At 43.2% G+C, this 22,626-nt stretch overlaps 1 long non-coding RNA gene across 8 annotated transcripts; it reads left to right on the forward strand.

Moving 5' to 3' along the window:
- The first annotated feature begins 4,647 nt into the window (after positions 1–4,647).
- On the forward strand, positions 4,648–10,311 carry LOC123054386 (uncharacterized). Of its 8 annotated transcripts, none has more exons than XR_006426163.1 (9): positions 4,648–5,113; positions 5,195–5,472; positions 5,574–6,191; positions 6,416–6,503; positions 7,207–7,250; positions 7,388–7,457; positions 9,328–9,406; positions 9,514–9,578; positions 9,792–10,311. It is a non-coding gene; the product is annotated as an uncharacterized lncRNA (long non-coding RNA). The 8 variants fall into 8 exon arrangements; XR_006426156.1 differs by lacking the exon at positions 6,416–6,503 and having other exon boundaries at positions 4,650–5,113; positions 5,574–5,703; positions 5,865–6,191; XR_006426158.1 differs by lacking the exon at positions 6,416–6,503 and having other exon boundaries at positions 4,651–5,113; positions 5,574–5,703; positions 5,873–6,191.
- Positions 10,312–22,626: the final 12,315 nt, after the last annotated feature.

Consider the following 22,626-nt stretch of genomic DNA (forward strand, 5'->3'; position numbering starts at 1 on the left):
GGGGGGCGCAGCCTTGCCCCTTCCTCCAAGGAAGGGTGCGGCCAGGGGGGAGTCCTTCCCCCCCAAGGCACCTCGGAGGTGCCTTCCCCCTTTAGGACTCTCCCTTTTTTCTTATCTCTTGCGCATGGGCCTCTTGGGGCTGGTGCCCTTGGCCCATATAGGCCAAGGCGCACCCCTTACAGCCCATGTGGCCCCCCGGGGCTGGTGGACCCCCGGACCCCTTTTGGCACTCCCGGTACAATACCGATAAAGCGCGAAACTTTTCCGGCGACCAAAATAAGACTTCCCATATATAAATCTTTACCTCCGGACCATTCCGGAACCTCTCGTGACGTCCGGGATCTCATCCGGGACTCCGAACAACTTTCGGGTTTCCGCATACATATATCTCTACAACCCTAGCGTCACCGGACCTTAAGTGTGTAGACCCTACGGGTTCGGGAGACATGCAGACATGACCGAGAAGCCTCTCCGGTCAATAACCAACAGCGGGATCTGGATACCCATGTTGGCTCCCACATGCTCCACGATGATCTCATCGGATGAACCACGGTGTCGAGGATTCAATCAATCCGTATGCAATTCCCTTTGTCAATCGGTATGTTACTTGCCCGAGATTCGATCGTCGGTATCCCAATACCTAGTTCAATCTTGTTACCGGCAAGTCTCTTTACTCGTACCGCAATGCATGATCCCGTGATTAACGCCTTAGTCACATTGAGCTCATTATGATGATGCATTACCGAGTGGGCCCAGAGATACCTCTCCGTCACACGGAGTGACAAATCCCAGTCTCGATCCGTGCCAACCCAACAGACACTTTCGGAGATACCCGTAATGCACCTTTATAGTCACCCAGTTACGTTGTGACGTTTGGCACACCCAAAGCACTCCTACGGTATCCGGGAGTTGCACGATCTCATGGTCTAAGGAAAAGATACTTGACATTGGAAAAGCTCTAGCAAACGAAACTACACGATCTTTTATGCTATGCTTAGGATTGGGTCTTGTCCATCACATCATTCTCCTAATGATGTGATCCCGTTATCAATGACATCCAATGTCCATAGTCAGGAAACCATGACTATCTGTTGATCAACGAGCTAGTCAACTAGAGGCTTACTAGGGACAGGTTGTGGTCTATGTATTCACACATGTATTACGATTTCCGGACAATACAATTATAGCATGAATAATAGACAATTACCATGAACAAAGAAATATAATAATAACCATTTATTATTGCCTCTAGGGCATATTTCCAACAACCCCCACACCCTAGGGTTTCCAACCCTAGGCGCCTTGGGCCCTTGGGGGGGAGGGCGCGCACCAGCCCACTAGGGGGCTGGTTCCCACCCTTAGCCCATTTGGTACCCCAGGGTAGGTGGCCCCACCCGGTGAACCCCCGGACACCTTCCGATGGTCCCGGTACAATATCGATAACCCCCGAAACCTTCCGGCGACTGAAACTGGACTTCCCATATATAAATCTTCACCTATGGACCATTCCGGAACTCCTCGTGACATCCGGGATCTCATCTGGGACTCCGAACAACCTTCGGTAACCACACACAATTTTCCATTACAACTCTAGCGTCACCGAACCTTAAGTGTGTAGACCCTATGGGTTCGGGAACCATGCAGACATGACTGATACGTCTCCAACGTATCTATAATTTTTCATTGTTCCATGCTATTATATTATCTATTTTGGATGTTTAATGGGATTTAATATGCTCTTTTATATTATTTTTGGGACTAACCTATTAACCGAAGGCCTAGTGCCAGTTTCTGTTTTTTTGCCTATTTCAGTGTTTTGCAGAAAAGGAATACCAAACGGAATTCAAATGGAATGAAACCTTCGCGATGATCTTTCTTGGAACGAAAGCAATCCAGAAGACTTGGAGTTGAAGTCTGGAACTCCGCGAGGTGGCCATGAGGCAGGAGGGCGCGCCCAGGGGGTAGGCGCGCCCCCCACCCTCGTGGGCCCCATGTAGCTCCACCGACGTACTTCTTTCGCCTATATATACTCTTATACCCTAAAAACATCAGGGGGAGCCACGTAACCACTTTTCCACCGCCGCAACCTTCTGTACCCGTGAGATCCCATCTTGGGGCCTTTTCCGGCGCTCTGCCGGAGGGGGAATCGATCACGGAGGGCTTTTGCATCAACACCATAGCCTCTCCGATGATGTGTGAGTAGTTTACCACAGACCTTCGGGTCTATAGTTATTAGCTAGATGGCTTATTCTCTCTCTTTGATTCTCAATACAAAGTTCTCCTCGATGTTCTTGGAGATCTATTCGATGTAATACTCTTTTGCGGTGTGTTTGCCGAGATCCGATGAATTGTGGATTTATGATCAAGTTTATCTATGAATAATATTTGGTTCTTCTGTGAATTTTTATATGCATGATTTGATATCTTTGCAAGTCTCTTAAAATTATCGATGTAGTTTGGCGTACTAGATTGATCTTTCTTGCAATGGGAGAAGTGCTTAGCTTTGGGTTCAATCTTGCGGTGTCCTTTCCCAGTGACAGTAGGGGCAGCAAGGCACGTATTGTATTGTTGCCATCGAGGATAAAAAGATGGGGTTTGTATCATATTGCTTGAGTTTATCCCTCTACATCATGTCATCTTGCTTAATGCGTTACTTCGTTCTTATGAACTTAATAATCTAGATACATGCTGGATAGCGGTCGATGTGTGGAGTAATAGTAGTAGATGCAGAATCGTTTCGGTCTACTTGACACGGACGTGATGCCTATATTCATGATCATTGCCTAGATATTCTCATAACTATGGCTTTTCTATCAATTGCTCGGCAGTAATTTGTTCACCCACCGTAATATATGCTATCTTGAGAGAAGCCACTAGTGAAACCTATGGCCCCCGGGTCTATTTTCCATCATATAATCGTCTATTTTACATCATATAAGTTTCCGATCTACAATTCTAGTTTCTTATTAATTTTATTTTGCATTCTTTACTTTCCAATCTATACAACAAAAATACCAAACATATTTATCTTATTATCTTTATCAGATCTCACTTTTCCGAGTGATCGTGAAGGGATTGACAACCCCTTTATTGCGTTGGTTGCAAGGTTCTTGGTTGTTTGTGCAGGTACTAGGTGACTTGTGTGTTATCTCCTACTGGATTGATACCTTGGTTCTCAAAAACCGAGGGAAATACTTACACTACTTTGCTGCATCACCCTTTCCTCTTAAGGGAAAACCAACACATGCTCAAGAGGTAGCAAGAAGGATTTCTGGCGCCGTTGCCGGGGAGATCTACGCTCAAGTCAAGACATACCAAGTACCCATCACAAACTCTTCTCCCTCGCATTACATTATTTGCCATTCGCCTCTCGTTTTCCTCTCCCCCACTTCTAAAATGATTTTCAAAAACCTTTGCCTTTTCTTCGCCTCTTTTCGCTTGCCTCTTGTGTGTCCGTGTGTTAGATCGTTTGTTTTGCCGTCATGGCTAGCCCTTTTTCCCTTCCTTTGTCTCCCGATTTTGAAGTTCTTAACTTCAAACAAAGACAAGGAGAAAACTTAAAAGATGCTTGGTATATGATGATAGAATCCCATTGTAGTTGCACTATAGAGGAAGATTTCAAGATTTTACTTCGTAATTTTTATGTTGGGCTAACCATATCCCATAGACAACTCTTGGATTTTGCCGCTAAAGGGATATTGAAATTGATCCCAGTACTGCTTATGAGATTATAGAGGGAATAGTAGGAGTACTACCTCCACAAAAGGGACTACATCTTACTCAATAAGGAACCCAAGTTTTAGAGAAATTATGCGAATTGCAAAAATCTATTGAACCTCTTAAAAATGTTGGCGGGAACCTTCACCGTATGAATACGTTGATCACCCTTTGCAATAAGCGGTTGGATGCTCTAGATCTAAAAATCTCCGAGCATGAAGGGAAACGTAAGGAACCTCCCAGATCCGATCATAACTCCATTAAAAAAATAAATACCAAAGATGGTAATACTTAGATCTATTCTTGTTTTTATGCCTAGCTAGGGGCGTTAAACGATATCACTTGTTGGGAGGCAACCCAATTTTATTTTTGTTCTTTGCTTTTTGCTCCTGTTTAGTAATAAATAATTCATCTAGCCTCTGGTTAGATGTGGTTTTGTGTTTCAATTAGTGTTTGTGCCAAGTAATACTTTTAGGATAGCCTACGGTGATAGTTAATTTGATCTTGCTGAAAAGCAGAAACTTTTGCGCGCATGATTTTTTTTCATAAATCACAAAAACATGCTTTTCAGTTGGTTATTTTTGCAGAAGATTAATAAACAAATTTCGTAGGACTTCCTAATTTCTCAGGATTTTTAGAGTTACAGAAGTATTCAAAAGTTACAGATTACTACAGACTGTTCTGTTTTTGACATATTCTGTTTTTCGTATGCTGTTCGCTTATTTTGATGAATCTATGAGTAGTATCGGGGGGTATGAACCATAGAGAAGTTGGAATACAGTAGGTTTAACACCAATCTCTACTCCTAATGGATGAGTTGGTTGAATAGTATCCACTGTTTATTTTTGTCCCATCACTTTCGTCTGGTTTTTTTCGTTGGTTTTTTTTTCGTCTCCTCCCACACCCCACCCACCCCAGCCACCCAAAAAAAACCCCACACCCCACACAAAAAAAAGCTTCTCTCGATCCCATCTGGATCTCATCGAAAGAAGAGCTTCGTTGCCGGTGTCGACGCACGGGAGAACTTCCTTGCCGCCTCCGACGTACGATCTGCCACGATCTCGTTCGATCTACCTGCTGCCGATGTACGAGATCGCCGACATCGAGATACGGGATCGCCGCCGACGTACGATCTGCCGTCTCTCGCTGCCGCCGTGGTACGATCTGCCGTCTCTCGCTGCCGCCGTGGTACGATCTGCCGTCTCTCCCAGAGGAGGCGCCACCGCGGACGTCCGGGATCACCGCCGCTGACCTGCCAGAGGAGTCGCCGCCTCCAATCTCCTAGAGGAGCCGCCGCCGCCGACGACCTTCAAGGGAAGACGCCGCCGCCACCTGCGCTGAACCCCAGGGCAGGGTGCGACGAGCGTCGCAAGGAGTACTTGCCGGCCGTACACAGGTATTCTGAACCTTACCATCCGATTCTCATCATTCACAAATGTGTTCAGATAGTTGTTGCTTGTGTCGTTCTTGTTACTAGAGGAGGGCTCCACTGTGGCCATTGGCCACTCTGCTGCAAGCTCAACGCTACAGTTTGACAGGGCCAAGGTGGTAGTAGACGATGACGAATATGGCGCCCTGGCTGTCTCTGTTCATGAGATTCCCCCATGGTGGCCGAATTTGTATCACACCAGGCTGCTCCCTCGTATTGTAAATCAGAGCTAGCTTATATTCATCCATTGGTCATGGCTGACTCCAAAGGCAACACTCCTCCAGTCCTGTGCGTGATGGCAAAGCTATGCTACATGATATTATCAGGTTATCATATTACTCACGAAGTCACTAGGCCAGCTTTTGTTGTACTTTTTCTTCATTTTTGTTCAGATTTATTTCATGCCCCAATGTTCTGTTATGTGCAGCTATGAGATTTTATTTGAAGAACCATGCAAAGCAATTTGAGATGATGCATATAAAGCATATTCGATTTATTAAGTGTTTTTAAGTATTCAATTTATTAAGAGTTCACTCATCATTGCCGACCGTACACAGGTATTCTGAACCTTACCATCCGATTTTCAGAATAAGAGTTGTTTGTATAATTCATGGTGGTTAAAACAGCAGCATTTGTAGAATTCCCCTTTGTCCATGTTGTACCTACAATTTACTACTATATCTGTAGTGCTACTTCATTTGAATTTTGTAACCAAAAGAAATGCAGGCGAGCGATTCAAGGTTATTGTTCGAAGTGGCTATAATATGTGGCTCCAGAGGTGCTGAAGCTGCAAACTTGCCGAGGCCAGCATAAGGAGTGATGGAGTTATCTTCTACTTTTATTTGTTCATGTTGTCTCAACAAACTGATTTGTGTTTATGGTGACTTTTTTATCTGTCCATGGATCAGAGAGGATGGATGATGCAGTGGCCACATCAAGCGCCCTGTGCTCGACGACAATGGAAATGCAGTTTCTCAGAGCTAGCAGGAAGGAGGCTGATGGCTTCCCGTTGTAGTAACGCGATGCAGAAGAGACAACACACCAGGTTCTATTTCTTGTTTTTTGAAGATCACACTAGGTTATATGTGAACAAAATCTGAACTGTAATTTTTGATGTTTGAGATGTCTATAAGTGTACAAATAGAAAGGCGCCAATTAATTGATCATCAAATTCAGAATAGTACGTGTGCAGTAGCTTCTATCTCAATTTGGTTTTTATGTTGTTTGTGTTTGAATTAATTAGCACCCCATACCATCGTGTTTCTTCAGCCTACAAGGTGATTAGCACTCAGCAAACTATTGGAAAGATGTTGGTACCTTGTTTTTTTTCAAACTCGACATGCACATGCAAGAATAGGTATGGCTACATGCTTTCTATATCTATCAGGTTCATAAAGCATTTTGGAGAGGTGCATCTTGTTGGAGAGGTCTGGTATGCATATTTAATATTGAAGAAAACAAAAGTTTTTGATATAATAAAGATTGATGAAAATTTGGACTTGACTCTACCAGGGACAATTTTCATGCTAAATTATACGAAGTTTGTATCTTGGGGACATCTTCATGCCGACTTACGTTTAATATTGGGATATGTCCCCTCATGTGCCAGTTTTGAGATTTTGTTAGAAGTACATGATCTATTCTTAGTTCCTGCATGTTTTTTCACCTTTCTGTAGATTTGAGTATAACTTAAAGTTCTAGATGCATATAAGCTTGTGAGTTAACAAAAGGTCACTTGATGGTTCTAACTAAATTCTGCAAAAATATGACCATCACGGGATGCCTGCACCAACAACTTTATAAACTCAACTACGTTTTGCTAGATGACTCAAATTTTAGAACGCGGGCATTATTTTTTGGGAATGCAGTTAGCAATAGAATCAAGTCAAGCTGAAAACAAGAGATCGATTGTTCGATATTGAATTTAATTCCTTTCTTGCAAAAGCACCTTATGAGTGAGGAGATTATTCAATATTGTATTTTATTCCTTTCTTCTACCCACTGTTCTATACTGCAAGCTTGCACCTGATCAGGTTTCTAACTCAATTCATTTTTGTTAGATCCGTCGATGAAGAAAACAACACATTTCACGATATGATGATTGGTACTTCAAGTTTTGTTGTACTTTGTCATTTGCCTTTGTGGGAACGACACTGCTCTATTGCTTGCTTATTTAAGATCATGGTAATCATTTTTTTCTAGCCTATGTGTATTCTAATTTTCTTCCCTTTATTTTTGCAGGTTTGAGTGCAGCTTTCAGATAACTTTCTTTCCTTGGGATAGTTGGAATACTATGACTAGATATACAATGGTAATGTTATCAGTGTTAGGCCCTTCCATGATTTCTGTGTAGCATGTCTAGACTATCAGCGGTAATTTGAGCCTCTTACTAAATGGAGGGGCTCTGATTTTGTAATAAAAAGAAATGAAACATATTTAACTGGGAAGCGAACTCAACAAGACAATAGTATAATCCTTCCCCTTTCAGATTATTCCTATTTGCTTATGCATGTCGTTGTATAGATTGTTTGACTTCTCGAAGAAATGAACCCCAACCTCAAATGTTGTGTCACCATTGAGGACATCTAGCTGCTTGTTGTTCTTTAGTTACTGTTGCTCTTAAGATTAATGTGTTAGATATTCTTAGGATAGAAATTTTATGGAATTTAATGATCATTCATTTAAAAAAATATACATGATATTTCCTGTAAAAGGTTGCCTTCCAATTTATGGCCTGCTATTAAAGGGGAGTTACTAGGTCATTTCCATAACCTCGATCGATCCTAACCTCCTCTATTTTTTATTTTTAACCTTGCAGCGATTCCTGACTCCCACCGATTTTCTAGGAACAGATGCCCATCCTCCCATGTCTGGTTTTTAGTTTGTTATGGAATATTAACTATTATCTATACTCCTAAAGGGGAGTTTGCGGCGGTGATGGTATGGTTTGATTTAGTTCGTTTCGTTCCTCTGAATGAAGGATATCGATCGATATTTTCCAAACATAACCCATCTCCTTTTTGGTCTTTCCTACCGATTTCCTGCCAAAAAGAACGCCTGGAAAATCAGCCCACACTACCAAAATTATTTCCCCTAGCTTCTCCTAATCGTTCTGGAGCGGCGACACACAGTGGTGATGGTGAGCTATGTAGGTCAGCGCCTCCTCTCATCTCTCTGCCCGGGAGCCCTGGCCTCTCCTTTCTGTGTGTGCAAGTGATGGCAGCGGGGGATCTGTCGTGGTTTTGTCACGGCAGATGTCCTAGTGAAAGGACTTAGTCGTGGAGCCATCGCGATGGGTTAGCTTAAAGGAGTTAAAGCGGACAAAGGACGCAGAGAGTTTTATACTGGTTCGGCCCCTTGCGGTGATGGTAAAGGCCTAATCCAGTTGTTGTGGAATTGCTAGGGTTTCTATGACCAGGGAGCGAATCCGCTATGCCTGGCTCTCGAGTTGTTGTTTGTTGTTCCTAAACCGCTGCCGGGTCGTCCCTTTATATACATAGGTTGACGCCCGTCGGTTTACAGAATCCGGAGGCCGGCTCATAAACGTGTCCGGCTCGGTTTCTGCTCTTTCTATCTTACAACACAAATTTACATATCAATGACGGTTTATGTCTATTGGCTTTAATCCGGCTTTGGGCCCTGGGCCTTTGTAAAGCGCCACACTCCTTGTCTTCATGTGCTTCAAATATAAATAACTCGTTATGGGGATAACCCGGCCTCTCCTGGCCGGTTTATACCCAGTAGTAATATCCCCAACAGGATCCGGGGAACGCGGGCCGGTGGCGGACGGGAATGGGGACCAGTGGCAGCAGGGAATGAGATCTGGTCGCAGTCTACTCCCTCCCTCTCTCTCTCTCTCTCTCTACCCGGTGCTGGTGTCGCCGATGCAGTACCAAGTCAGGGTGATCTTAGCCTTCTTCAAGGTGTCAGACAGAACTGAAGAAGATGACGGTGCCATCAGAGACTTTGTGATGCAAACGAATCATCTCTGTAACTTTGTGATACAATATAAACTTTACAATATAGTTGGTTTCCTATGCAATATAAACTTGACATCTTCGTCTTTTTTTATTTATATACAAGGGATGGTGACTATGTTATTGTCAATGGTGGTCTGACCTATGACCCATTTGACATTGGTTAGCTACATTTTAATCTTACTTTATATGAATTCTTGTCAGGCTTGTAAACAACTACAATGATATTACACATCACTTTCTGTACTACATTTATGTGCATTTGGATCTCGCCAAGGCTAAGGTACTGTGATTCAAGCTTTTCTTTCTAGGATTTTATTTTGTACAAACTGAAGATATCTATGATTTCTGAAGATGCTTTCATTTCTTTGGATCTTTTATTGTTGGTAGAAATCTGCGTCGCAGCCCCAACTAATGCATCAACTTGGAACCAAGGTCCACCCTCTAATAATCAGGTAGTTTGAGGAAGCATATGATCATCTTACTACTATAGATCCTCAACAACCTCTGCATCTGGGAATGCTGTCAGGAAAGGGTTATCTGATATGGTCATGAATGTTGATTTAACTTGAATACTTGCATATATGCCACATGTCACGTGTCAGCATATTTGATCTAATATGATATTTGATTTAACTGTAAATGACTGTTTTTTCACACAATTGCAGCATATATGCCGCATGTCAGCCTCATGGGGATCAAACAGATGAGGAGAAGGAGGCAGCAAGGAAGAAGGTAGAGGAGATGGACACCTGATCTGCAAGTTCCTGAATTTCAACGTTTATTGCGTGTTGCTGTGTTAATATTGGGTGCAGCAATTCCACAACTCTGGGAAGAGCTTCTGCTGGAGGGCGTCACCTGCGGCATCACCTGCATCGACCTCTCGCTGATTACCATCCCAAGGATGCGCGACCGACTGGCGGAGCAGGGCACCAGTGAGAAGTTCACCAATTTGGTTGACTCACCGTTCCCTTCCTCTGTCCACGCAATGCCGCTCGTTGTTGTTAGGTCGTTAATTCATCAGACCCCTTATTGCGCTACATAGTTTGTTCATCTCGCATGCCTTTTTAGGAGAAATCATGTACCGAAGATAAGCTATTCTTTATTTACATTTTATTTATTTCTTCCTGCTACTTGTACGATTTGCTTTGGAAATCTTCTGACTACTTGCATGAATTTTAGTTCCTACTTGTACAGTTGCCTGCATTTTGTGTTTGAGAAACATCTGCTGATTAAGTGTAAAATAATACTTGCAAGTTCTGTTTGTTGACTGCGCCATGATAAGCTTTAGGCCTTCAGCTGTACAAAACTGCTAAAGTAGGTGACAACCACCTGCAGCTCAATCCTTGTTTTTCTCAACATTGGCAAGGTAAAGTAAATGTGGAGCCAAGATCGATTGTTGTAAGCCTTTTACTGACTATGAGCAAGGGGATCTAGAGAGGAGCACTGCAATATGAGAATGCCCTTCGTTAGCTCTGATTTTCCCTTTTTGTAACACTAGCTTAGAGAGATTTTCCCTTTATGTTTTAGAAATGTTAACATTGTACTGCTTATTTGTAATGATGATGATCTAATTTCACATGATGATCATGGAAAAGCAGCAGCTCACATCGTACTCTCTCTATGATTAGCTTGTCCTTTGTTAACCTGAAGAAGCAAGCTTAAAATTCTTAACACAGATGTTCCTAAAATAACAAGATGAAATCTTGATTTTTCTTGTTATGACAAGAAGGAATCATAATTGACTTACTGTATAATTGTCATCAATCCAACCCTACTTTCTGATTTATTATTGTTTGAATATGTGAATAAATTTACTTTTGGTCCATTTCCTAACTTGCTAATTGCCTTCTTACAGCTCACGGTGGATCTGTGTATGAAAATATGATCGGGCATAAACATGAAAGAACTCGGAACTAAACTGTAATTCATGTGTGCATTGAGCTAAACTAATTTTTAGACGTTGCAACAAGTTGTAAAACTGAGATTAATGCTTTAAATTTATATCCAATTACTTAGTAAGAACTACGAGTAGGTTACTTGAAGTGTCCATCAGTAGTATTTTGTAGGTACAACAGTTTAATTGAGTCTATCATTGACATGAGATTTTGTGGGATGTCCACTTGTCCCATAAAAAAATATGTGGACACATGCATGCCTCCCACTTATATTATGCGACAGTTGTGGATGGGGGTAGGGGTTAGTCTGTTTAGTTATGTCTGAGCGGAATAATTTCCCTACTCAAGAAAACGTGGCAACTTATGTTTCATTAGAGATGGCTTTGTAGCAAATTGCATGATCGAGTGATTCATATTTTTTCCATCAAGTCGTATAATTTGTTTGGTTAGGATAGAAAGGTAAATGCATTGGTTGGTTGCTTCAAGGGTTAATAACGGACATAGCGGAACGTGGCAATGGGTGTGGAGACATCGAATATGTGTTCTTGGCTCGGGCGCATCATGGTTGGCGCACGCCTCCTCCCCCTTGATGAAGGCCGGAGGATCGACACAAACACGTGGAGAGGGGATCATGGTGGAGAGTGAGCGGTTGGCGGGGGACTCCTCGGCGGTCCGTGGGGAAGTACCGTGAAAAGGAGAGAGGACGCCATGGTGAAGGTGAGGTGGAGGTCATCCAGTTTTAAAAGGAGCGGGCTCCAGTGAGAAATGTCCTACTACGGTGGGAAACGGAGCGGGAAGGGATGGGTCAGGTAGGAAAAGAGAAGATGCGTCGTAGGGTGGGGTTTTTGTGTTGGGACATTCATTTGTCGTTTGGGATAATTTCCCTTATAAAGAAACAAAAGAGTCAAAGAAAGCATAGAAAATGTTTCCCGTCTGAACAACCATGTATTTCTTCATGTATGGTCTGGATTTGGGGCAGTCCGGACGGTTGGATTTTGGAGAATCCGTTGGGTGCTCATTTGATGTCCGAACACATCCGGACGTATGAGGGATAAATGAGTTTCGGTGTCCGAACACGTCCGGATGTATGAGGGATAAATGAGTTTCGGCTTTGGAGACAACGTTTATCATTTGTTTCCTTCATTTATATGTATTATAGCCCGTAGCAATGCACATGCATTCTACTAGTATAAATAAAGCATGAGTTCATTACAGTACCTTAAAGTGGTGGTTTATTTTCTTATACTAACGGAGCTCATGAGATTTTCTGTTGAAGTTTTGTGTTGTGAAGTTTTCAAGTTTTTGGGTAAAGATTTGATGGATTTTGGAATAAGGAGTGGCAAGAGCCTAAGCTTGGGGATGCCCAAGGCACCCCAAGGTAAAATTCAAGGACAACCAAAAGCCTAAGCTTGGTGATGCCCCGGAAGGCATCCCCTCTTTCGTCTCCATCTATCGGTAACTTTACTTGAGGCTATATTTTTATTCACCACATGATATGTGTTTTGCTTGGAGCGTCTTGTATGATTTGAGTCTTTGCTTTTTAGTTTACCACAATCATCCTTGCTGTACACATCTTTTGGGAGAGACACACATGAATCGGAATTTATTAGTATACTCTATGTGCTTCACTTATATCTTTTGAGCTAGATAATTTTGCTCTAGTGCTTCACTTATATCTTTTTAGAGCACGGTGGTGGTTTTATTTTATAGAAATTATTGATCTCTCATGCTTCACTTATATTATTTTGAGAGTCTTTTAGAATAGCATGGTAATTTGCTTTGGTTATAAAATTAGTCCTAATATGATGGGCATTCAAGATGGGTATAATAAAAACTTTCATATAGAGTGCATTGAATACTATGAGAAGTTTGATACTTGATGATTGTTTTGAGATATGAAGATGGTGATATTAGAGTCGTGCTAGTTGAGTAATTGTGAAATTGAGAAATACTTGTGTTGAGGTTCGCAAGTCCCGTAGCATGCACGTATGGTAACCGTTGTGTGACAAATTTGAAGCATGATGTGTTTCTTTGATTGCCTTCCTTATGAGTGGCGGTCGGGGACGAGCGATGGTCTTTTCCTACCAATCTATCCCCCTAGGAGCATGCGCGTAGTGCTTAGTTTTGATGACTTGCAGATTTTTGCAATAAGTATGTGAGTTCTTTATGACTAATGTTGAGTCCGTGGATTATACGCACTCTCACCCTTCCACCATTGCTAGCCTCTCTTGTGCCGCGCAACTTTCGCCGGTACCATAAACCCATCATTCACCTTCCTCAAAACAGCCACCATACCTACCTATTATGGCATTTCCATAGCCATTCCGAGATATATTGCCATGCAACTTTCCACCGTTCCGTTTATTATGACACGCTTCATCATAGTCATATTGCTTTGCATGATCATGTAGTTGACATCGTATTTGTGGCATGACCACCATTCATAATTTTTTCATACATGTCACTCTTGATTCATTGCACATCCCGGTACACCGTCGGAGGCATTCACATAGAGTCATATTTTGTTCTAAGTATCGAGTTGTAATTCTTGAGTTGTAAGTAAATAAAAGTGTGATGATCTTCATTATTAGAGCATTGTCCCATGTGAGGAAAGGATGATGGAGACTATGATTCCCCCACAAGTCGGGATGAGACTCCGGACAAAAAAAAGAGGCCACAAAAAGAAGGAGAAGGCCCAAATAAAAAAATGACGAGAGAAAAAGAGAGAAGGGACAATGTTACTATCCTTTTACCACACTTGTGCTTCAAAGTAGCACCATGATCTTCATGATAGAGAGTCTCTTATGTTGTCACTTTCATATACTAGTGGGAATTTTTCATTATAGAACTTGGCTTGTATATTCCAATGATGGGCTTCCTCAAATTGCCCTAGGTCTTCATGAGCAAGAAAGTTGGATGCACACCCACTTACTTTCTTTTGTTGAGCTTTCATACACTTATAGCTCTAGTGCATCCGTTGCATGGCAATCCCTACTCACTCACATTAATACCTATTGATGGGCATGCATCTCCACAGCCCATTGATACGCCTAGTTGATGTGAGACTATCTTCTCCTTTTTGTCTTCTCCACAACCACCATTCTATTCCACCTATAGTGCTATGTCCATGGCTCGCGCTCATATATTGCGTGAAAGTTGAATAAAGTTTGAGAATACTAAAGTATGAAAAAATTGCTTGGCTTGTCATCGGGGTTGTGCATGATTGGAGCATTTTATGTGAAGAAGATCGAGCATAGCCAAACTATATGATTTTGTAGGGATGATCTTTCTTTGGCTATGTTATTTTGAGAAGACATAATTGCTTGGTTAGTATACTTGAAGTATTATTATTTTTATGTCAATATTAAACTTTTGTCTTGAATCTTTCGGATCTGAGCATTCATGCCACAATAAAGGAAATTACATTGAAAAATATGTTAGGTAGCATTCCACATCAAAAATTCTATTTTTATCATTTACCTACTCGAGGACGAGCAGGAATTACGCTTGGGGATGCTTGATACGTCTCCAACGTATCTATAGTTTTTGATTATTCCATGCTATTATATTATCTGTTTTGGATGTTTAATGGGCTTTAATATGCTCTTTTATACTAATTTTAGGACTAACCTATTAACCGAAGGCCCAGGGCCAGTTTCTGTTTTTTTGCCTATTTCAATGTTTTGCAGAAAAGGAATACCAAACAGAATCCAAACGGAATGAAACCTTCGCGATGATCTTTATTGGAACGAAAGCAATCCAGAAGACTTGGAGTTGAAGTCTGGAACTCCGCGAGGCGGCCACGAGGCAGGAGGGCGCACCCCACCCTCGTGAGCCCCACGGAGCTCCACCGACGTACTTCTTTCGCCTATATATACTCTTATACCCTAAAAACATCAGGGGAGCCACGAAACCACTTTTCCACCACCGCAACCTTCTGTACCCGTGAGATCCCATCTTGGGGCCTTTTCCGGCGCTCTACCGGAGGGGGAATCGATCACGGAGGGCTTTTGCATCAACACCATAGCCTCTTCGATGATGTGTGAGTAGTTATTAGCTAGATGGCTTCTTCTCTCTATTTGATTCTCAATACAAAGTTCTCCTCGATGTTCTTGGAGATCTATTCGATGTAATACTCTTTTGCGGTGTGTTTGCTGAGATCCGATGAATTATGGATTTATGATCAAGTTTATCTATGAATAATATTTGGTTCATCTCTGAATTCTTATATGGTTGATTTGATATCTTTGCAAGTCTCTTCGAATTATCGGTTTAGTTTGGCCTACTAGATTGATCTTTCTTGCAATGGGAGAAGTGCTTAGCTTTGGGTTCAATCTTGCGGTGTCCTTTCCCAGTGACAGTAGGGGCAGCAAGGCACGTATTGTATTGTTTCCATCGAGGATAAAAAGATGGGGTTTATATCATATTGCTTGAGTTTATCCCTCTACATCATGTCATCTTGCTTAATGCGTTACTCTGTTCTTATGAACTTAATACTCTAGATGCATGCTGGATAGCGGTCGATGTGTGGAGTAATAGTAGTAGATGCAGAATCGTTTCAGTCTACTTGACACGGACGTGATGCCTATATTCATGATCATTGCCTAGATATTCTCATAACTATGCGCTTTTCTATCAATTGCTCGACAGTAATTTGTTCACCCACCGTAATATATGCTATCTTGAGAGAAGCCACTAGTGAAACCTATGGCCCCCGGGTCTATTTTCCATCATATAATCTTCTATTTTACATCATATAAGTTTCCGATCTACAATTCTAGCTTCCTATTTATTTTATTTTGCAATCTTTACTTTCCAATCTATACAACAAAAATACCAAAAATATTTATCTTATTATCTTTATCAGATCTCACTTTTGCGAGTGACCGTGAAGGGATTGACAACACCTTTATCGCGTTGGTTGCAAGGTTCTGGATTGTTTGTGCAGGTACTAGGTGACTTGCGTGTTATCTCCTACTGGATTGATACCATGGTTCTCAAAACTGAGGGGAAATACTTACGCTACTTTGCTGCATCACCCTTTCCTCTTCAAGGGAAAACCAATGCATGCTCAAGAGGTAGCAATGACCGAGACACCTCTCCGGCCAATAACCAATAGCGGGATCTGGATACCCATACTGGCTCCCACATGTTCCACGATGATCTCATCGGATGAACCACGATGTCGGGGATTCAATCAATCCCGTATACAATTCCCTTTCTCCATCGGTATGTTACTTGCCCGACATTCGATCATCGGTATCCAGATACGTTGTTCAATCTCGTTACCGGCAAGTCTCTTTACTCATTCCGTAACACATGACCCCATGACTAACTCCTTTAGTCACATTGACCTCATTATGATGATGCATTACCGAGTGGGCCCAGAGTACCTCTCTATCATACGGAGTGACAAATCCCAGTCTCGATTCGTGCCAACCCAACAGACACTTTCGGAGATACTTGTAGTGCACCTTTATAGTCACCCAGTTACGTTGCGACTTTGATACACCCAAAGCATTCCCACGGTATCCGGGAGTTGCACAATCTCATGGTCTAAGGAAAAGATACTTGACATTAGAAAAGCTCTAGCAAACGAACTACTCGATCTTGTGCTGTGCTTAGGATTGGGTCTTGTCCATCACATCATTCTCCTAATGATGTGATCCCGTTATCAATGACATCCAATGTCCATGGTCAGGAAACCATAACCATCTATTGATCAACGAGCTAGTCAACTAGAGGCTCACTAGGGACATGTTGTGGTCTATGTATTCACACATGTATTACGGTTTTCGGTTAATACAATTATAGCATGAACAATAGACAATTATCATGAACACGGAAATATAATAATAACCATTTTATTATTGCCTCTAGGGCATATTTCCAACAGTCTCCCACTTGCACTAGAGTCAATAATCTAGTTACATTATGATGAATCGAACACCCATAGAGTTCTGCTGTTGATCATGTTTTGCTCGTGAAAGAGGTTTAGTCAACAGATCCGCGACATTCAAATCCGTATGTACTTTACAAATATCTATGTCTCCATCCTGAATATATTCACGAATGGAGTTGAAGCATCGCTTGATGTGCTTGGTCTTCTTGTGAAACCTGGGCTCCTTGGCAATGGCAATAGCTCCAGTGTTGTCATAGAAGAGAGTCATCGGTCCTGACGCATTAGGAATCACTCGTAGGTCAGTGATAAACTCCTTCATCCAGACTCCTTCCTGCGCTGCTTCCGAAGAAGCTATACCCCGCTTCACATGTAGATCCCGCCATGACGCTTTGCTTGCAATTGCACTAGCTGACTACCCCACCATTCAAAATATACATGTATCCGGTTTGTGACTTGGAGTCATCCAGATCTGTGTCAAAGCTAGCATCGACGTAACCCTTTATGACGAGCTCTTTGGCACCTCCATAAACGAGAAACACATCCGTAGTCCTTTTCAGGTACTTTAGGATATTCTTGACTGCTGTCCAGTGTTGCATACTGGGATCACTTTGGTACCTCCCTACCAAACTTATGGCAAGGTTCACATCAGGTCTGGTACACAGCATGTCATACATAATAGAGCCTATGGCTGAGGCATAGGGGATGACACTCATCTTTTCTCTTTCTTCTGCCGAGGTCGGGCGTTGAGCTATGCTCAATCTCACACCTTGCAATACAGGCAAGAACCCCTTCTTGGAATGATCCGTATTGAACTTCTTCAATATCTTGTCAAGGTATGTGCTTTGTGAAAGACCAATGAGGCGTCTCGATCTATCTCTATAGATCTTGATGCCTAATATGTAAGCAGCTTCTCCAAGGTCCTTCATAGAAAAACACTTATTCAAGTATGCCTTTATGCTTTCCAAAAGTTCTATATCATTTCCCATCAATAGTATGTCATCCACATATAATATGAGAAATGCTACATAGTTCCCACTCACTTTCTTGTAAATACAGGCTTCTCCATAAGTCTGTATAAACCCAAACGCCTTGATCATTTCATCAAAGCGAATGTTCCAACTCCGAGATGCTTACATCAGCCCATAGATGGAGCGCTGGAGCTTGCATACATTGTCAGCATTCTTAGGATCGACAAAACCTTCCAGCTGCATCATATACAATTCTTCCTTAAGGAAATCGTTAAGGAATGCCGTTTGCCAGATCTCATAATCATAGAGTGCGGCAATTGCTAACATGATTCGGACGGACTTCAGCTTCGCTACGGGTGAGAAGGTCTCATCGTAGTCAACCCCTTGAACTTGTCGATAACCCTTAGCAACAAGTCGAGCCTTATAGACGGTCACATTACCATCCGCGTCAGTCTTCTTCTTAAAGATCCACTTATTTTCTATGCCTTGCCGATCATCGGGCAAGTCCACCAAAGTCCATACTTTGTTCTCATACATGGATCCTATCTCGGATTTCATGGCTTCAAGCCATTTGTTGGAATCCGGGCCCGCCATCGCTTCTTCATAGTTCGAAGGTTCCCCATTGTCTAACAACATGATTTCCAGGACAGGGTTGCCGTACCACTCTGGTGCGGAACGTGTCCTCGTGGACCTACGAAGTTCAGTAGCAACTTAATCCGAAATTTCATGATCATCATCATTAACTTCCTCTCTAGTCGGTGCGGGCACCACATAAACATTTTCCTGAGCTGTGCTACTTTCCGGTTCAAGAGGGGGTACCTCATCAAGTTCTACTTTCCTCCCACTTACTTCTTTCGAGAGAAACTCTTTCTCCAGAAAGGATCCATTCTTGGCAACAAAGATCTTGCCTTCGGATCTGAGGTAGAAGGTATACCCAATAGTTTCCTTAGGGTATCCTATGAAGACGCATTTTTCCGATTTGGGTTCGAGCTTTTCAGGTTGAAGTTTCTTGACATACGCATTGCATCCCCAAACTTTCAGAAATGACAGCTTAGGTTTCTTCCCAAACCATAATTCATACGGTGTCGTCTCAACGGATTTAGGCGGTGCCCTATTTAAAGTGAATGCGGCAGTCTCTAAAGCATAACCCCAAAATGATAGCGGTAGATCGGTAAGAGACATCATAGATCGCACCATATCCAATAGAGTGCGATTACGATGTTCGGATACACCATTACGCTGAGGTGTTCCAGGCGCCGTGAGTTGTGAAACAATTCCACATTTCCTTAAGTGCATGCCAAACCCGTGACTTAAATATTCTCCTCCACGATCTGATCATAAGAATTTTATTTTCATGTCATGTTGATTCTCTACCTCGCTCTGAAATTACTTGAACTTTTCAAAGGTCTCAGACTTGTGTTTCATTAAGTAGACATACCCATATCTACTTAAGTCATCAGTGAGGGTGAGAACATAACGATAGCCACCGCGAGCCTCAACGCTCATTGGACCGCACACATCAGTATGTATTATTTCCAACAAGTTGGTAGCTCACTCCATTGTTCCGGAGAACGGAGTCTTGGTCATTTTTCCCATGAGGCATGGTTCGCACGTGTCAAATGATTCATAATCAAGAGACTCCAAAAGTCCATCTGCATGGAGTTTCTTCATGCGTTTGACACCAATATGACCAAGGCGGCAGTGCCACAAGTATGTGGGACTATCATTATCAACCTTACATCTTCTGGCATTCCAACTATGAATATGTGTAACATCACGTTCGAGATTCAGTAAAAATAAACCATTGACCAGCGGGGCATGACCATAAAACACATCTCTCATATAAATAGAACAACCATTATTCTCGGATTTAAATGAGTAGCCATCTCGCACCAAACGAGATCCAGATACAATGTTCATGCTCAAAGCTGGTACTAAATAACAATTATTGAGGTTTAAAACTAATCCCGAAGGTAGATGTAGAGGTAGCGTGCCGACGGTGATCACATCGACCTTGGAACCATTCTCGACGCGCATCGTTACCTCGTCCTTCGCTAGTCTCCGCTTATTCCGCAGCTCCTATTTTGAGTTACAAATTTGAGCAACTGCACCGGTATCAAATACCCAGGAGCTACTACGAGCGCTGGTAAGGTACACATCAATAACATGTATATCATATATACCTTTGGCGTTGCCGGCCTTCTTATCCGCTAAGTACTTGGGGCAGTTTCGCTTCCAGTGACCATTTCCCTTGCAATAAAAGCACGCAGTCTCAGGCTTGGGTCCATTCTTTGGCTTCTTCCCGGCAACTGATTTACCGGGCGCGGGAACTCCCTTGCCGTCCTTCTTGAAGTTCTTCTTACCCTTGCCTTTCTTGAAACTAGTGGTCTTATTCACCATCAACACTTGATGTTCCTTTTTGATCTCCACCTCCGCTGATTTCAGCATCGAATATAACTCAGGAATGGACTTCTCTATCCCTTGCATATTGTAGTTCATCACAAAGCCCTTGTAGCTAGGTGGAAGCGACTGGAGGATTCTGTCAATGACCGAGTCATCTGGAAGATTAACTCCCAGCTGAGACAAGCGGTTGTGCAACCCAGACATTTTGAGTATATGCTCGCTGACAGAACTGTTTACCTCCATCTTACAACTGTAGAACTTATCGGAGACTTCATATCTCTCGACCCAGGCATGAGCTTGGTAAACTATTTTCAGCTCTTGGAACATCTCATATGCTCCGTGCTGCTCAAAACGCTTTTGGAGCCCTGATTCTAAGCTGTAAAGCATGCTGCACTAAACCAGGGATTAATCATCACTACGCGACTGCCAGGCGTTCATAATGTCTTGAGTTGCTGGGAAAATGGGTGCATCACCTAGCGGTGCTTCAAGGACATATGCTTTCTTGGCAGCTATGAGGATGATCCTCAAGTTACGGACCCAGTCCGTATAGTTGCTTCCATCGTCTTTCAGCTTGGTTTTCTCTAGGAACGCGTTGAAGTTGAGGGCAACATTAGCATGGGCCATTGGATCTACAAGATAGATTGTAAAGACAATTTTAGACTAAGTTCATGATAATTAAGTCATCTAATCAAATTATTTAATGAACTCCCACTCAGATAGACATCCCTCTAGTCATCTAAGTGATACATGATCCGAATCGGCTAGGCCGTGTCCGGTCATCACGTGAGACAAACTAGTCATCAACGATGAACATCTCCATGTTGATCGCATCTTCCATACGACTCATGTTCGACCTTTCGGTCTCTCGTGTTCCGAGGCCATGTCTGTACATGCCAGGCTCGTCAAGTCAACCTAAGTGTTTCGCATGTGTAAATCTGGCTTACACCCGTTGTATGCGAACGTTAGAATCTATCACACCCGATCATCACGCGGTGCTTCAAAACAACGAACCTTCGCAACAGTGCATAGTTAGGGGGAACACATTTCTTGAAATTTTAGTGAGGGATCATCTTATTTATGCTACCGTCTGTTAAGGCATATCTCTCTAGATGTAGTTTTGGTGATTGATGACAACATGTTTGCGGACTAATCGTGTGCTTTGAGCATTTTAGAGATTCATCATTTGGCACGAGACGATTTCTTTCCCCTCGGAGCGTCATTCAAGACGGTGTAGCTCTTTCGCTTCTTTTCTGGTGAACTAGTTTCGTAGGAGTCATCGTACTATCAAGAGGGGGTCCGTTTTGGTAAGGCTAGGGTGGAATCAACACGTACACATCCTCTTTGCACCCTCTGAGCCTTTCCGCTTCATTGGAGGTCTCTTTCCCCCTTCTTTGGGCCGAGTCTGGTCACAGCGGTAGTACTGCGGTACCCAGCGGTAGTACCGTTTAGGGGTCACAGGCGGCAGTACCGCTCCACAGCGGTAGTACCGCCGGTGGGTCCTCAGCAGTAGTACCGCTGCGGTACCACGTCCCTACCGCGTCGACTCGAGGGGTCATTTTTCGTGTCGGATTGTGCGGTACTTTGCAGCGGCAGTAGAGCGGCAGTGCCGCTCATGAGCGGTAGTACCGCCCTACCACCGCGGCAGTACCGCTCGGGTCCGTATCTCTCCTGCCCTCCTAACTCCGCGGTAGTACCGCCCAGGGGAGCGGCAGTACCGCTGTGCCCAGCGGTAGTACCGCTGTGCCCAGCGGTAGTACCGCTGCCTCCTGCGGTAGTGCCGCTCCTGCGGGGCTGTTTTGGGGGGTAACGCTTGGATTGTTCCCCCCACTATATAAGGGGGTCTTCTTCCCCAAAGTTGACTTACCTCTTCCCCCAAAAAGCTCCATTGTTCCTCCAAGCTCCATTTTCGCCCGATCTCTCTCCCTAGCCAATCAAACTTGTTGATTTGCTCGGGATTGGTTGAGAAGGCCCCGATCTACACTTCCACCAAGAGAAATTTGATTCCCCCACTTATCCCTAGCGGATCTTGTTACTCTTGGGTGTTTGAGCACCCTAGACGGTTGAGGTCACCGCGGAGCCATAGTCCATTGTGGTGAAGCTTTGTGGTGTCGTTGGGAGCCTCCAATTAAGTTGTGGACATTGCCCCAACCTTGTTTGTAAAGGTCCGGTCGCCGCCTTCAAGGGCACCAATAGTGGAACCACGGCATCTCGCATTGTGTGAGGGCGTGAGTAGAATACGGTGGCCCTAGTGGCTTCTTGGGGAGCATTGTGCCTCCACACCGCTCCAACGACGTACTTCCCCTCAAAAGGAAGGAACTTCGGTAACACATCC

The sequence above is a fragment of the Triticum aestivum genome, chromosome 2D (assembly GCF_018294505.1).
Source record: "Triticum aestivum cultivar Chinese Spring chromosome 2D, IWGSC CS RefSeq v2.1, whole genome shotgun sequence".
Taxonomy (NCBI): domain Eukaryota; kingdom Viridiplantae; phylum Streptophyta; class Magnoliopsida; order Poales; family Poaceae; genus Triticum; species Triticum aestivum.